At 46.4% G+C, this 15,847-nt stretch overlaps 2 protein-coding genes across 8 annotated transcripts in view; one reads left to right on the forward strand and one right to left on the reverse strand.

Annotated features, from left to right (window-relative positions):
- The window catches only part of LOC121943703 (galactosylgalactosylxylosylprotein 3-beta-glucuronosyltransferase 1), a 93,774-nt gene that overhangs the window by 36,855 nt on the left and 41,072 nt on the right, over positions 1–15,847 (forward strand). For all 4 annotated transcript variants that reach the window (XM_088078666.1, XM_042487288.2, XM_042487289.2 and 1 more), the window contains exon 2: positions 4,233–4,462. The gene's annotated coding sequence lies outside the window, so the exon portion shown is untranslated. The remainder of the gene's footprint in view (positions 1–4,232; positions 4,463–15,847) is intronic.
- Positions 6,491–15,847, reverse strand: part of LOC121943701 (beta-galactosidase-1-like protein 2) — a 78,545-nt gene continuing 69,188 nt past the window's right edge. For 3 of the 4 annotated variants that reach the window (XR_006105863.2, XR_015776781.1, XM_042487287.2), the window contains one exon: positions 6,491–8,823. The gene's annotated coding sequence lies outside the window, so the exon portion shown is untranslated. Of the gene's footprint in view, positions 8,824–15,618; positions 15,721–15,847 lie in introns of all 4 variants that reach the window. The other variant, XR_015776782.1, reaches the window with a different exon arrangement.

Genomic DNA, 15,847 nt, shown 5'->3' on the forward strand with positions numbered 1-15,847 from the left:
AGTAATTGATCATCTACTATTATTATTTTTTACACTTTTGTATTTCATTTTTTGATCTGTAAGCCTCTGCACAAGGAAACATCAATTCCTGATGATGCATTTGTGTGTTTAAAGGCTACAGTAATCCAGTCCATCTTTATTCTACTAGGTTATATTAACAGGGTTCAAGTCAATCAATACCAACACCACTATGTCTTGTCTCTCTCTCTGTCTCTCTGCTGCCTCCATCCAATCCTTTGTCTTCATGTTTTGTCCTCCATCCGTCACTGTCAGATGCGCAGACTGATTTTGGTTGCAGTGGTCAGCCCACGTAAGAGTCACAGCTTGCTGCACAGTGTGAGCTTGTCTAGAAGTGTTTGTGTGTCTATGGTGTGTGTGCATGTCTGGGGACTCCCGTGCACATACACTTCTCATACACTTCTGTTTGTGTGTTCCTCATGGTGTTGGGTCATAGAGCAGAACATGACAGAATAGAGGCCTCTGCTGCAGTCCACGTCAGGGGTTTTTCGTGCGACTTCAGGTCCTGAAGGAGTTTCTGAATGCATTGCAGATGTTAATAACACATGAAATGCATTTTACCGTTGCTGGGTAAAAATCTCTGAAGTATTAGAATAACCTGGAGAAAAGTAAAACACAGGGACTATATATTTTAAAATATTGTAACATGAAAAGGATATTTAGATGCAATTATCTCAAGTCACGTGTGTTTTTGGTGTTTATGTAAGCTAGAAAATTCTTCCAGTTCTTCCCTTTCGGGATTTCAATTAGGTTTGCAGATAGAGATTTATGTTTTAAGCCTCCATTGTCTTTGTAAATAGAGGGGGCCACTCCCAGTTGTAGCTTATGAATAATGATGTTATTATATAAATGAACCCCACACAGCCTGAGGCTGATAGGCAGATGTGGAGGTTTTCTTGTATCAGTCTGCGTGAAGCATTTAAATGACTTAATATCCATTCTCATTTAAAAAAAATGACATTATCTTGAAAACTATCACTATCCTTTGCTCTCACTGTTATCGCACCTCCCATCGGCAGCTGATTTATATTCAGTGTTGTAACCATAGCTACGCGTGGCACAAAAAATACATTTTGGGTTAGTGCCTAGTTTTATCTCTGAGCTTTTAACCCCCGATGAGCAGAGGCACAGCTTGAGATCCTTGGCCTCCTTTGGTTGCTCCACAGTCTAAGCTGACAATTACTGCTGTTTGAGCTTTTTCCATCAGCATCCCTCTGAACTGAAATTACATGCTGGGCATCTCACTGTCCTTTAAAATATCTGGCCTGCATTGCAGCCTATGCTGTTTTGTGTTGTTTGAATTATTTCATATTCACTATGGTTTCTGTTTTGTGTTTCAATGATTTTCACCCATGGCTTTTAATTGCCTTCAGAACACTTTTTTAAATGTTTTTAACCTGACATTGCTACAGTTGCAGGCTTTGAGACTCTTACAGGGATGCAGTGATGTTCTGTTTCCTGTCATGCAGGTGCAGGTCTTTCAATTCCCATCATGTCAAACAAGAATACAACATGGTGTAATGAAGGCGGAGGGTGTGTGTTTTTGTGTGTGATGGTGGGGAGCCCAGTTAAACACACTTTCACGTTTAAGAATGTTTTTTTTTGTTGTTGTTTTTTTAAATTTAACTTTACTTAAATATGAATTAAATTAATTTAAGATCATCTGTCTTGATATTGCTACATTATTTTATGTACCTGATGACTTGTCTCTTTTTGTACTAGTATTATACTATGTTCTAGTGTTCACCATTATCTCATAACTGTAAATTGTTGCCATAGTTACATAGGCCTATACTATAAATATATTGTATATACTGTATACTGTAGATGTTTTCTGGCATATTCTATTTTCAGTGAGGTGTGTGGAATCAGATCTACAGATGTCTGTTGTGTGCCTTTCAGGGCACAGCTGTGCCCAGAGTTTGAATTTGTTGAACTTTGACCTGACCTGCACTGGCCTTTGTTGGCAGTCAAATGCTGTCAACAACTGCTTGGGCCGAAAGGAACTTTCCAGAACTGTACAATAACAAGTTATTCTTATATTGAAACACAACGAAAAATATATTTGCCTCGGAAAATATGAGCATTTAAAGGTCCACTGTGTATTTTAGTGGCATCTAGTTATGAGGTTGCAGAACTGTGTGTAGGAGAACATGAAAACACGAATGGCCCTATCTATAGTCAGTGTTTAGTTTGTTCATTCTGGGCTTCTGTAGAAACAACATTGCAGACTCTATGGAAGAGGACTCTGTATGTAGAATTATACAGCCTCTTCTATGGTAACAAAAAAAAAAAACAATTTTTATATTCAGGCAATAAAGCACCAATGAAAACATAGTTATGAATTTCATTTAGCATTGCGGCTGAGGTGACGCCATTTTGGATGAGTGTAGTCTTTCCACTGCAACATGAACTTGTCTTTACATTGTTATAAAGCAATATATATGTGTAATGTACCTTAAAGCAATGTGTATGCTGTAAGAGTTGTACATTAAGTACATTTTACATGTATTTCACACGCTTCTGATGCTTTTCTATGTGTCTTTATACTTAGTTTAAGGAATATGTTTTCTGTACAGAGAATTTTGGCAATGCAGTAGGTGTTCAGTCTTTCAGCAGCAGTTGCAGCAAAATGCCTGATACAAATCTCGATAACATACAAACAAAACATAAACATGTTGTTTGTATGGGGATCCATGAGTTGACCTCAGTACAGCTTGTTTTTTTTCTCTCCTGGCTCTGTTCATGTTTCTAGCTGGTTTCTTTTGTTGTTGTAATTTGTAATGATGTCACGCTCCAAGCAGACTAACCGATACAGTATCTCCCTTTCAGAGCAGAGGCATCACAGCAAGATGGTTCAACTTTTTGCTTTACCACACCAAAAGTCACATAACCACCTGACCGAGGCCTGATTATGTCACAGTCATATTTGAGAAAATGAGAAATTGAGAAAACAAGGATGTTCTCGTCATTCTGTAACAAGCCATACTGAACAATAGCAATACTCAAAGCAGTGAAATTACTTGCACAATGATTGACCGTTTCATCATGGTCTCAGATTCAGTCCATGCCAATACAGTACATGGTCTGGCCAGCAGATGCTTTTGAATGCATCAAATGCTCCAAAACAGTGAACCATCTGCAACATAATTCAGTGCTTCAGAAATCTTCATTCCTTCATCGTCAGTAATTTGGCTCCACAGAGCATGTTTTAAATCCTGGGTTTCAGGTTGAATATTTGCGAGTCAGCCGGATCTACAGAGGGGGGTATTCCCTAATGTTTTGAGATAATTACTTTCCTCCCTTATGACAACCCAATTGAATTTAGATTAGGCCAATAACAAACCTGCGACACTGCGTGCCCTCTGCATTGCATCTTGTTGGTTGGCTGTTAATGTGCCCCAACCTTTGTCTCATTTCTCCTTGCGTGGCATCAGCTGTTCCCCCTCTGCAACCACAGCAGCTGCCCACAGGCGAGTACAACCAACACTGTGGCAGATGAGGCCGACAGAGGAGGTCTCATCAATAATGGAGAGCGGTAGCTATGGGAGAGGTATTGTAGCGTAGTGAGGGAGAATTGCAGCTGGTGTGTTGTTTTTTTTCCTCTTTTCTTCCAAATGGACATTTTGAAATGACGCTCCCCAGAGGCTGCGCATAAGAGAAAGGAGGCTATTAATAGCTGAATAAGTTGTCAATTTTGTGTTAAGATATGAATCTGGCTATATTTCAGCACAGTTTTTCTTTGCCGTACTCTCATAATTTCCCTAGGGAGCAGAAAAAAGAATTAATAACAGGGGAACATATAGAGATATATACTTTTTCTGAAGACAATGCAGGTCATTTTCATACGACAAAAATATGAAACTGAAGTCAGTAACATGGGTGTAGTCCTAAAAGACAAAATTGATGGCATTTTTGTTTTTGCCTTCATGGGCAAAAACAAAAATGCCATCAATTTCCTGTCTGTCAAGCAGCTTATAACTGCACCTTATCAGAGAAAAATACACACATAATGATCAACTCTCCTGACAGCTGTCCAGATGCAAACAGAAATCCCGTCACTAAGGCACTGTGAATGACCCAGTGGCTGTTATAGTATGGCAGCGCCTCCTCCCAGCTGCCATCCTGCTCATTCTCTTTCTTCAATGCCCCTCATTGTACTGGGCAGAGGAGGCCCTCTCTTACTCACATCTCTCGTGCTCTTGTTTCTCCAGGGGCCATCCCTGAGGACGTGAAACTGTGGAGAGAGTTTGGATGTGACACCAGTTGCACAGCTTCCCAACGCGTTTGACCACCTTCAGCTGCACACATCTCTGCTGTTCAGGCGGCACCAATAAAGGCAGGCTTGAGACAAAGAGTTGTGGCAGTATCAGAGGACACGAGGAGGAAAGGAATACACTGGAGGAGGGGCCTGAGCTTGCTGCAGACGGGCAGAGGACTGCTTGTGAGTATCCTATTGTTCTCACTGTTGTGGAGGAACACATTTCCATACAACTGACCAGCACTGTAACACTCTTTCTTTTGTTGTTTTTTCAGTCGAGCAAATAAAAAGTTCACAACCAGTTTTCCATCTAAGAATCAATGCAAGATATTGATTTGTTGTGAGCAGTGTGGTCTTCTGGTTTGGTGATGTTTTTCAAATATATCAGGATATTTTTTTAGCTCCGTGTAAAGTGTCTCATGCACAGCAGCCGGGCTGACCTTGACAATTTTGCTTTGTTCTCTCTTTCTTTTCCCCCACTGTCACTTACACAAAATAATAAATCAGCAGCTTTATTTGTTGTATTTTTCCTACAAGGAAGTTAGAATTAAATCACATCAAAAGATGCAGTTCAAGGTAAAAGGAGGATGCAGGTGATAGCGCCTCCACCCGCTGTCTTTCTCACTCTCTGTCTCACTCTATTATAGTTCTACTTTCTTCATTGCCTCCTGTCCAATAGATGTTCCATTTTCATCAGGAAATCCAGTAGAGGAATTAGGTGGAGGACAGGGGCAAAATGATCTGACAGATCCACTTACCTCTGCTGCCTACGATTCCCGCTGGCCTCTGATAATATTAGAGGTTGATGTATACTGTATGTGGGCATAGTGCACAGGAGCATGGAGGAGAATGTTGGGGAGCGGGAGGGGAGGTGTGAGAGCACAAGAGCCGACGCTGCTGATGACAAAGCCAAGGAAATAATCTTAAGGTGTGGAGGCAGTAAAAGATGAGATAGTAAGGAGGTGGGGGGGCAGTGGTTAAATCGCTTGTAGGCTCTGTTGTCTCCTCGCTACCAAAGAAAATATCATGATTTCTTATTGGCAAGCCAAAGGTAAGATGAATCTAAACCTTATACTCTCATATTGCCTTTTGCCCGCTGCAAACCAACACGGCTGAAATGAGACAGGTTAGCACACAGATCTATAGGACTTACATAAACCACAGTGCCCTGGGATCACACCACGAGTCGATAGCATTGCTTCACACCACTGCAGCAGCTATTATACTGTTGTTTATTACCAACTTCTCTCAGACAATGATTAAAAGCAAAGAATTAGAAAAAAACATAGCTTTTGTTATAAGGCTGAACATAGATGTATTTCTTGGATGTGCTTAACAAACAGTAATACATTTTTAGCAACGCATTGTTTTTTTTAAAGACATTTATGGTCATTTGAGGGTGAATCACCCTGACTTTAATGATCCTGGACTTTTCCTCTAACACCACCAGGTGGTTGACATTTTCGACTTTTAGTCAAATGTCTCCAAGTAACAAATAAAATAGATTGTCATGAAATTTAATGCAGATATTGGTGGTTCAAAGAGAATAATCCTAGTTCTTAGTCATGTATCTCATGAAATACCTCAACATTGGAACATGGCACAAACATTTGTTCAAACATTCACAAGAATATAAATACAAACATGACACAATTAGAAGGAAAGACACATTTTCTGCAAGGGAGCTGAGGACTGCAGTTACTCTGAGCAGCATGGAAATTAATTAGAATATAAAATAACTGAATGTATTCTTGCTTTTGTTCTATGGTCTGAATAAGACACACAATTTTTCGACAAATAAAGGCCTTAAGAAGGTCTGAAAAGTTCAAAATCAAGTGAAAGTTTCCAAGTCACCTAGGTGGCAACACTGAGTGCACCACTGTGAAGTAAAGAAGTGTGCTTTATAACACAGCAAATGCAGCACAATAATTGTTCTATCTTAAATTCTTGTTTGCATGATCGTTGAAAGCTAACAATTAATCAAAATACAATTTGATTTAATCATCCAGCCCTAACTGTGCTAGACATGCGTTTCCCTGTGTTGTCATGTTTAAGGGTGTGATGTTGTTTTATTGGGCTTTGTTATTTTGCAAGCATATTGTACTACATTAAATGTTCTTGCACGCAGTCCCACAGGGGGCTTCACTTTAGGCAAACTGTCTCTTTATGTGTGGCTTCAACATGCCAGAAAAAGCACAATTCCATAATGTCTTCATCATATCATCATAGTTTTATTTACAGTCTCTCCAACAAGCTCAGAGCAAATAGCATATGTTATGTAATAATTTAATTCACACTTCCAACCTCTTTAATTGGTTTGAGCTGAATTAGCACTGACTAATCAACGTAGCAGCCTTTCATCATTGATTTATAGACAGCCATGATTGCTGCCAGGGTGAAATTAACTCTTTCAGTCTGCAGGGAAATGTTGAAAGATGCCTGGCTGAAACACACACTGTCTCTCTCTCTCTCTCTCTCTCACACACACACACACACACACACACACACACACACACACACACACACGTATATGCAGATGAGACTTGTCTGTTCCTTCTGGCTGTCTCTGTAGAGCTGTCACACATGCTGCGTCTTGGAGCACCAGGAGAGCGGGGTTGACTTGAATTAAACTGAGAGGATGTCCTTTCCAGATCTGCAGAGGGCCACAGAGACACATCCGCCCCCAGAGAGAGCCAGTCAAAAAGACAGAGGGAGAGAGATGGATGGAGGAAGAGAGGAAAAAGAAGGGAGGTTGGATAAAGGGTGGAAAGAGGGAGGAAGTTAATGAAAAAGAGGCAGGGGGAATTGTCTGTAAGAGAGAGGGATGGAAGATGAGGTGGAGAAAGAGGAGGACACCACAATAAGAGGGAGGGAGAGAAGATAAAATTGTGTGTGAGTGTGTGTGTGTGTGTGTGTGTGTGTGTGTGTGTCTTCTTTGACAGAAAAAAGTGAGAGGATGAGAGAGAAAGCTCAGAGAAGCTCAGGCCACCAGACACACCTACAGTATAAATCTTTTTCTCCTCTGCTCTGGCCAACACTGGCTAAAAATCAAACACATACGGTCAGATACATACTTTTAAAACCATTACTGCATCTTAAAAATGAAATCTGAATATCAATTTAATGTTTTCAGATGAATAAATCGTTCAAATTCAGCAATCTAAAATCTACAGTGTTGCTGGTATATGGAGACCTTATAGACATTATAAAATAATCATACAAATGAATACAGGCATTAATATATGGTGTGATAATGAATTATGAAAAAATCCAATACATTATAAAAAAACAAACTCAGTAAAATGAATTGTTAAACTGGATTTTTCAAGCTGCACTGATTAGTCAATTATTAATTAGTTGATGAACAGAACATTAACAGACTCCCATAATCAGTTATCCCTTAAGATATTTTTATGACATGATTGTTAATGGTATATCTTTGGATTTTCAGAAGTTTGTCATACAAAACAAGACATTTAATAACACCAACTCTGGCTTTCATATTGTGACAGGCATTTTCACATATCAATACGTTGTCACTCCCAACTTGTCAAACGCCGATGCTTGTTCAGTGGCCTTCACGGCAAAATATAATGCGTTATGTTATTGTACATACATTATGTCTTTTCAAAATAAACATGTGACTTCATAGTAAATGTCCAGTTTCTGCACATTAAATACATACGATCGCTTTTTAAAATAAATTTACGACATAGGTAAAAAAAAACTTTGTTTTTAGGTTTACTTAGGTAACGAAAGCACATGGTTAGGTGTAAAAAAGATCATGGTTTGGGTTAAAATAAGTACATTTGTTTCCAAAATAATGTCACTAACAGTATGCTACATATACTAGCACAACATGTTGTTGTCGAAATAACACAGCTGACTTTTTGCTTCATCTGGGACATGAACAGTGGGCTCCTGAGTGAAAGTTCTGAGTTTGCTTGACCCATCCTCTAATATTCCCGCTCACCCACAGCTTTAAAAAATGCTGCAGCCCTGTGAGTCATACTGCTGCAAAGGGTGCTGCTGCTGCCTAATGCTCCTGAATTGTGGTGTTTGATGAGTTGGGAGTGAGTCAGGGTTGCACAAACAATGACTTGATTAATCAGGAAAATAATCTGCAATCGTAAAATGAAGCCCTACAGGAATCAGATAAAGATAACTGACAATACAAATTGTTATTTTAAAAAGAAGCAGGGTAAAATATTATTTTTTGAATATTTAGTTACGTTTTTTTAAAAAGTGTTTTATTATTTCCATAATTGTATTTGTTTGTATATATTTGTATTTCTCTCATTTTGTTGTTGTCGGGGCTTAGTGTTCTTTAGGACCCAAAAGCAGACTCGAACACAGATGGGTGGATGACGATGGTGGGTTTATTTGGGAAGATAACCTCCTCTGAGGCAGGTCTGACAAGAAGACAAGGAGTTGGGACAGGTTGGAGCTGTGAAAAGCCAGCAGATGAATGGATGGTCTTGCTTGGTAGGATGTAGTGGTTCAGATAGAGGTGGTGAGTCGCTGTGGAGGCAGACGCTGGTGATCTGAGGCACAGGAGAAAATTGTCAAAAACAGGATAAAAAAACACAAGGGAAATATTCTGGTATCAAGCTACAGAGCAGCTGAGAAGAGCACTGAGTCTGGTGAAACAATCTGGCAGTGAGTGAGTGATGCCCCTGGGTTCTTATACTGCATGGTGACGAGATGATTGAAGACAGGAGTGCAGATTGAATCAGGAGCCAGGTGAAGGAAAGCCACACCCACAACACACAGACACACAGGGGAAGTGGAAACATGAGGGAGACAGGGAGAGGAGTAATTTTTTAAAATTTGTTTTTAGATTTTTAACACTTTGGGTCTCCTTGGATGGTAGACTCAAGAGCCTGGCCATGTTAAAGATTATAATCCATATAATTTAAGTATTTCTACATTTCTAGCAGTTTGAAAGCAAAAAGTATTAAGAAATTAAAATGAGAAAACTGTAGTTATAAACATTATTGTTCACAATCACAGGTAATACTGTCATGATTCCTGCATTCTCCTCCTTTCCTTCACTGCCAGTACTTTTCCACTCACCTCACTCTGCTCTGCTCTACCTGCTAACCACGCCCACTGCTGCAGCCTGCTCTCCCCTCAGCTGCAGCTCATCTCCAATCAGTGCAGTATTTAAGACTCTCCAGTTCACTCACTCTTTGCCAGATTGTTCCTCTGCCATGCATGACTTTCCAGCGTTCCTTTGCCAGATTTCCTGTTGCCGACTCAGCCTGTTCCCGACCAACCCTCCGCCTGCCACCCGGTGTACCTACCTGCCTTCTGTCCCTGACCACGCATTTCGCTTCAGGCGTTCCGCATCTCTGACGGCTTCACTGGCAAAAGACCTCCCTTTCGACCACAGCGATCCTTCAGCCTGCTCCTCGGACGGGTACCGTTGCATCTCGGACTGTTTCCTCGGCCTACGGATCCCCTACCTGTCCCCGACCACGACCCAGCGTTTTCCCCGGCAGCGTTTCCACACGTGTTGTCGGGTTCCTCGCTCTGACGGGGTTTCCTACTCTCCAGCCACAGTGAGTTCCAGCTTCGTGTCTTCACCTCGTGGGATTACCAGAGACATTAATTGGGTAATTCACCCGAAGAACGGACTGAACATTTGTGAGCTGATCTTTATTTGTGTGGGCGATAATAAAGCTTATTACCAACTGACTTTGAGTGTTGGCGTACTGCTTCTGGGTTCATACACACCCCGTTTCAGTACAATCTGGCCAACAATGGACCCAGCAGACCCTAGCACTCTGCAGTCTCGCTTAGCCCGTGTTGAGGGAATGCTCCAGCAACACGAGGCTCCAGCTCTCCTCTAACGCGGCCAGGCTTCGCCATTCCCTTTCTCGGCGTTGGAAAACCTTGACTTTACTGCTGGCTAACCAGGTTCAACAGATGGCCACCTCGTTGACTCAACCGCTGTTCCTGGTTCGAACCCTGCTGCGACGGTTCTCCCCAACTCGGCGCCACCTCCCAGTTCCGCGCAGACCCGGGTGGGGACACGAACGCCTTACGCTGGAGACCCAGAGGGCTGCAATCCGTTTTTGACGAACTGCTCCATCCTGTTCGCTCTTCAGCCCGCGATACCTTCGCCACCGAGGAGCCAAAGTAGCCTTCGCTATCAATCATCTCACTGGCGAAAGCGATTATGGGGAACAGCGGAATGGGAGAGAGGTACACCAGCCTGCGGTTCATTTCAAGCCTTAAGCCGATGAACTACGGAAAGTTTTTGGTCCCGTGTCCTTGGGTCCTGGCGCCTCCGGGAGCCTACTGAGTCAACGCCAAGGAAGTCGGTCGATGCGCCCGACCGCCATTGATTTTCAGGACTCAGGCCCGGCAGAGTAACTGGAACTCGGCAGCCCAGTGCGATGCCTTCCTCAGCGGGCTAGCACCTTACATCAAGGGACGAACTGGTCTCTTTGAGCTCCCTCATTCCCTCGATGGTCTCATCGAATTGACCACAAGATTGGACAGGCGGATTCAGGCGCGGGGAGGAAGGAGCAGCGTCTGAGGAGGTCCCACGGTTTCCCAGGTCACCAGCGGGCTTCACCACCCCGGCTGCAGCTCAAGCGGACTCGAATCTGGGAGGGACGGAGCCTATGCAGGTTAGCCGCACCAGATTAACTGCTGAGGAGCGTGAGAGGACGGCGTCGGGGAGACTCTGCCTGTACTGTGGACAGGCTGGACATGTCGTTTCCGGCTGTCCAGTAAAAGGGGGGGCTCAGCAGTAGAAAGGGGCATACTGCTGAGCCGATCCCAGAACTCTGCTTCCAGTCTTCGCCCCTTGTTACGCGTGCAGCTCGTTGGGTGAAAAGACTCACACCCTGGCCACGTTTATTGACTCTGGTGCGACGTGAACCTGATCGGCGAGGATCTGGCTCGCCAGCTGGGAGTAACCCTGGTCTCCTGTCGTCTCTGTTCCGGCTAACGCCCTGGATGGTCATCTTCTGGGAACCGTGACCCATCAGACTACTCCTCACTCCATGCTCTGTCCGCACCCATCTTGAGACCATCCAATTCCACGCCCTGAGGTCCCCAGAACTCCCTTTGATCCTCGGATACCCCCTGGCTCGACACAATCCCATTGACTGGTCCACCGGTTCGATCGTGGCATGGAGTCCGGTCTTGCCAGCAGACCTGTCTACAGTGGCAAGATTCGCTAAGGGGTCACCATCATGCATCACTTCAGACCTCTCAGGGGTTCCCGCTGGAGTACCCGCGACTTCTGACGGGGAGGTGTTCAACAAGGCCAGGGCCACCTCCTTCCGCCTCACCGCCTCCTTCCGACTGTGCCATTGACCTTCTTCCTGGGCGGCCCCTCCCAAGGGTCGCTCTACCCCTCTCCGCACCAGAGAGGGAGGCCATGGACACATACATCAGAGACTCCCTGGCCAGTGGTCTTATCCGGCCGTCCTCATCTCCTGCTGGGGCTGGGTTCTTCTTTGTGGGGAAGAAGGACGGATCCCCTGACCCTGTATTGATTATAGGGGTTGAGCAGAGTACTGTTAAGAATCGTTACCCCTCCCTCTCATGGCATCTGCATTGGGAAGCTACTACAGGGGCGACCATATTCACGCAGCTCGATCTGCATCCGTAACGCCTACCACTTGAGTGCGCATCCGTGAGGGGGATGAATGGAAACGGCCTTCAACACCCCTACTGGACACTAACGGTATCTGGTGATGCCTTTTGACTCACCAATGCTCCTGCAGTCTTCAGGCCCTGATTAATGACGTTCTGAGAGACCATCTAAACAAATTAGTGTTTGTCTATCTGGACGACATCCTGATTTTCTCCCGGTCAGACAGGAACACGCCCATCATGTTCAGACTGTGTTACAGCTCCTCCTCAAGAACTCCTGTATGTAAAAGGCGGAGAAGTGTGACTTCCACGCATCCTCAGTCTCCTTCCTGGGATACATCATCGGTCACAACAGTTTGAGGATGGATCCGCTGGCAACTCCGCTACATCATGGCCAGTACCTGATTCCGTAAGCAGCTGCAGCGGTTCCTTGGGTTCTGCCAATTTCTACAGGAGATTCATCCGGGGTTACAACACGATGGCGGCACCTCTCACAGCCCTTACCTCCTCCAAGGTCCGGTTCGCTGGTCCTCTAGGCTGACAAAGCCTTGAACACCTCAGAAGGGCGCTTCAGCTCTGCTCCCATTCTCCTCATCCCGATCCAGATGGGCAGTTCGTGGTGGAGGTGGACGCCTCGGATGTGGGAGTGGGAGCAATCCTCTCATAGCAACGCTCTGGTGAGGATGGGAAGTTGCACCCATGCGCTTTCTTCTCACGGCGACTGGTCCCAGCGGGCGCACCACTGACATTGCTCGGCAACCGTGAACTCCTGGCGGTGAAGTTGGCGCTGGAGAGTGGCGACACTGGTTGGAGGGTGCCAGGGTTCCATTTCTCGTTTGGACCGATCATAAGAACCTGGAATACATTCGCATACGGCCAAGAGACTCAATTCTCGCCAGGGCCCGCTGGGCCCTGTTCTTCGCCCGCTTCACCTTCACCCTCTCCTTACCGCCCGGGCTCCCGTAACGTCAAGCCTGGCCCTTTCCCGCCAGTTCCTGAAGGAGGAGGAGGAGTCCTCTCTCCCTGACAGCATCCTTCCTGCCTCCCAACTCCTGGGATCCCTCACATGGGACATTGAGGAACGTATCCTGTCGGCTTTGGAACAACAGCAGGTCCCAGCCCTGCCCCCAGAACCGGCGGTTGTTCGTCCCAGAGGGGTTCAGGTCGGAGGTGCTTCAGTGGGCCCATTCATCTCGCCTCACCTGTCATCCTGGTATCAACCGAGCAAGAGAGAGGTCCTGCAACATTCTGGTGGCCCACATTGATCCCGACACAGAGACTTTGTGAACTCTTGTCCGGTCTGTACACAATGTAAGACCTCTCGCCAGTCTCCTGCTGGTCATCTGCACCCGCTTCCCGTTCCTCATCGCCCCATGGTCCCACATCGCCCTGGACTTCACACCGGTCTGCCACTGTCAGGAGGTAACACCACGATCCTGACAGTGGTGGATCGTTCAAAAATAAGCGCACCTGGTGCCCTGCAAAGCTTCCCTCTGCCAAGGGAGACAAGCGGGATTGCTCCTCCAGCATGTCATCCGACTGCACGGCATCCCTTCTGATGTGGTCTCCCACGATCGAGGGCCCAGTTCGCCTCTGCATTCTGGAAGGAGTTCTGCCTGTCTTTTGGGGGCATCCGCCTGTCCTCGGTACCACCCCAATCCAACGGACAGACTGAGCGGATGAACCAGGAGATGGAGAGCGGCGCTGCGCTGCATGGCCTCGTCTCACCCGCGCCTCCTGGTCATCGCAGCTCTTGTGGGTGGGAATTTGCCCACAACACCCTTCAGAGCTCTGCCACGGGCTCTCCCCTTCCAGTGTGCGTATGGGTACCAGCCTCCTCTGTTTCCTGCCCAAGAGAGAGACGGCCTACCCCTCGGTGGAGGACTTTATTAAATGCTGCCGCCAGACCTGGAACCGAGCCCGGACCAGGTTGTTGCGGGCAGTCGCTACTCATGGCGGCTAATCGGCGCCGATCCCAGGCCTCCCCCTACCAGGTGGGTCACGGGTTTGGTTGGCCACCAAGGACATCCGCTGAGGGTGGACTCCGCAAGCTGGCTCCTTAAGTTCATCGGTCCGTTCCCCATTGAAAGGTCATCAACCCGGTGGCTGTCCGTCTGACGCTACCCCCGCCATGAAATTCATCCCGTTCCGTCTCCTGGATCAAACCGGTCCGGAGAGTCCTCTGCAACCTGCCGCCCCAGCCGCCTCCTCCACCTCGGATCATTGACGGGCACGGCTTACACGGGTCCGTCGCCTCCTTCGGTCCAGGCGCCGGGTAGGGGTCTCAGTACCTCGTCGACTGGGAGGGTACGGTCCGGAGGAACGGTCCTGGTTGCTCGACAGGTCCTGGATCGCCGCCTCATCGAGGACTTCCATAGGCGTCATCCGGATGAGCCGTCCCGTGCTGCTGTTGAGTAGAGTGGGTCGTCCGTTCCTGCCCGTTCTCCGTTTCCTTCCCTGGCCCTTCTGGTTTTGGGACCTGTTCCAGGTTCGTGCGCGCCGCGGGAGGGATCCTCCTGCTGGCAACTGACAGCGGTGACGGGTGATAGCAGCGGTGACGGTGGCGATAGACGGCGATCGGCGACGAGCTGGCGTCGATGGGCTTCGGCCATGTCGAGGAGTTTGACCCTCCTTCCGGGCCCCCCCGCCCCGCCCCGGCTTCTGTGACTTTGGGTTTGGGGCGTCGTGGGCGTCCCTTGGGGGGGGGGTTCTGTCATGATTCCTGCATTCTCCTCCTTTCCTTCACTGCCAGTACTTTTCCACTCACCTCACTCTGCTCTGCTCTACCTGCTAACCACGCCCACTGCTGCAGCCTGCTCTCCCCTCAGCTGCAGCTCATCTCCAATCAGTGCAGTATTTAAGACTCTCCAGTTCACTCACTCTTTGCCAGATTGTTCCTCTGCCATGCATGACTTTCCAGCGTTCCTTTGCCAGATTTCCTGTTGCCGACTCAGCCTGTTCCCGACCAACCCTCCGTGCCTGCCACCCGGTGTACCTACCTGCCTTCTGTCCCTGACCACGTGCTTCGCTTCGGCGTTCCGCATCTCTGACGGCTTCACTGGCAAAGACCTCCCGCTTCGACCACGACGATCCTTCAGCCTGCTCCTCGGCCAATTACCGCATCCTCGGACTGTTTCCTGCTCTCGGATCCCCTGCCTGTCCCCGACCACGACCCAGCGTTTTCCCAGCGGCGTTTCCACACGTGTTGTCGGTTCCTCGAGCTACGGGGTTTCCTACTCTCCAGCCACAGTGAGTTCCAGCTTCGTGTCTTCACCTCGTGGGATTACCAGAGACATTAATTGGGTAATTCACCCGAAGAACGGACTGAACATTTGTGAGCTGATCTTTATTTGTGTGGGCGATAATAAAGCTTATTACCAACTGACTTTGAGTGTTGGCGTACTGCTTCTGGGTTCATACACACCCCGTTTCAAATACAGTGCCATCTGTGTATAGAAGACAGAAAATTTCAGATGTTGTACTATGTGTTAGATGCAAAAAAATACAAACATTGGATATACTTGTGTTAATCTCCTTCAGTCTTTATCACAGCTCCAGCATTCAGGCTAATCTCCCAAACAGAGGTACATTGTACCGGTGTCTAAAGAGCTAAGCATATACAGAAAAGTGCAGTGTGTGTTTAGAATAGATTACAGTAATGCATGTCCTGACCTTAGGCTACAGAGCAGATTTAAAATAGACCATCATTTTCTATATCCCACCTCCAGGCATTGTTATCAACAGAAAGTGCATTTCCCATTCTGTTCGAGCGTCCTGTGTCTCTCCCTTGCCCTGGATGATAAACACACTAGAGACCAAGGTTTCTGTATAACAAGAAATTGGAACATAAATTATTAAGTGAGAATATGTCTTCCCCAAAAAGCATCCATTGTATTTTCTCCTTATGCTTGCAAACTAGGCAATCCTTGAACATCGTGCTTAGATTTCAGC

The sequence above is a fragment of the Plectropomus leopardus genome, chromosome 6 (assembly GCF_026936395.1).
Source record: "Plectropomus leopardus strain MGB_pleo_1.0 chromosome 6, ASM2693639v1, whole genome shotgun sequence".
Lineage (NCBI taxonomy): Eukaryota > Metazoa > Chordata > Actinopteri > Perciformes > Serranidae > Plectropomus > Plectropomus leopardus.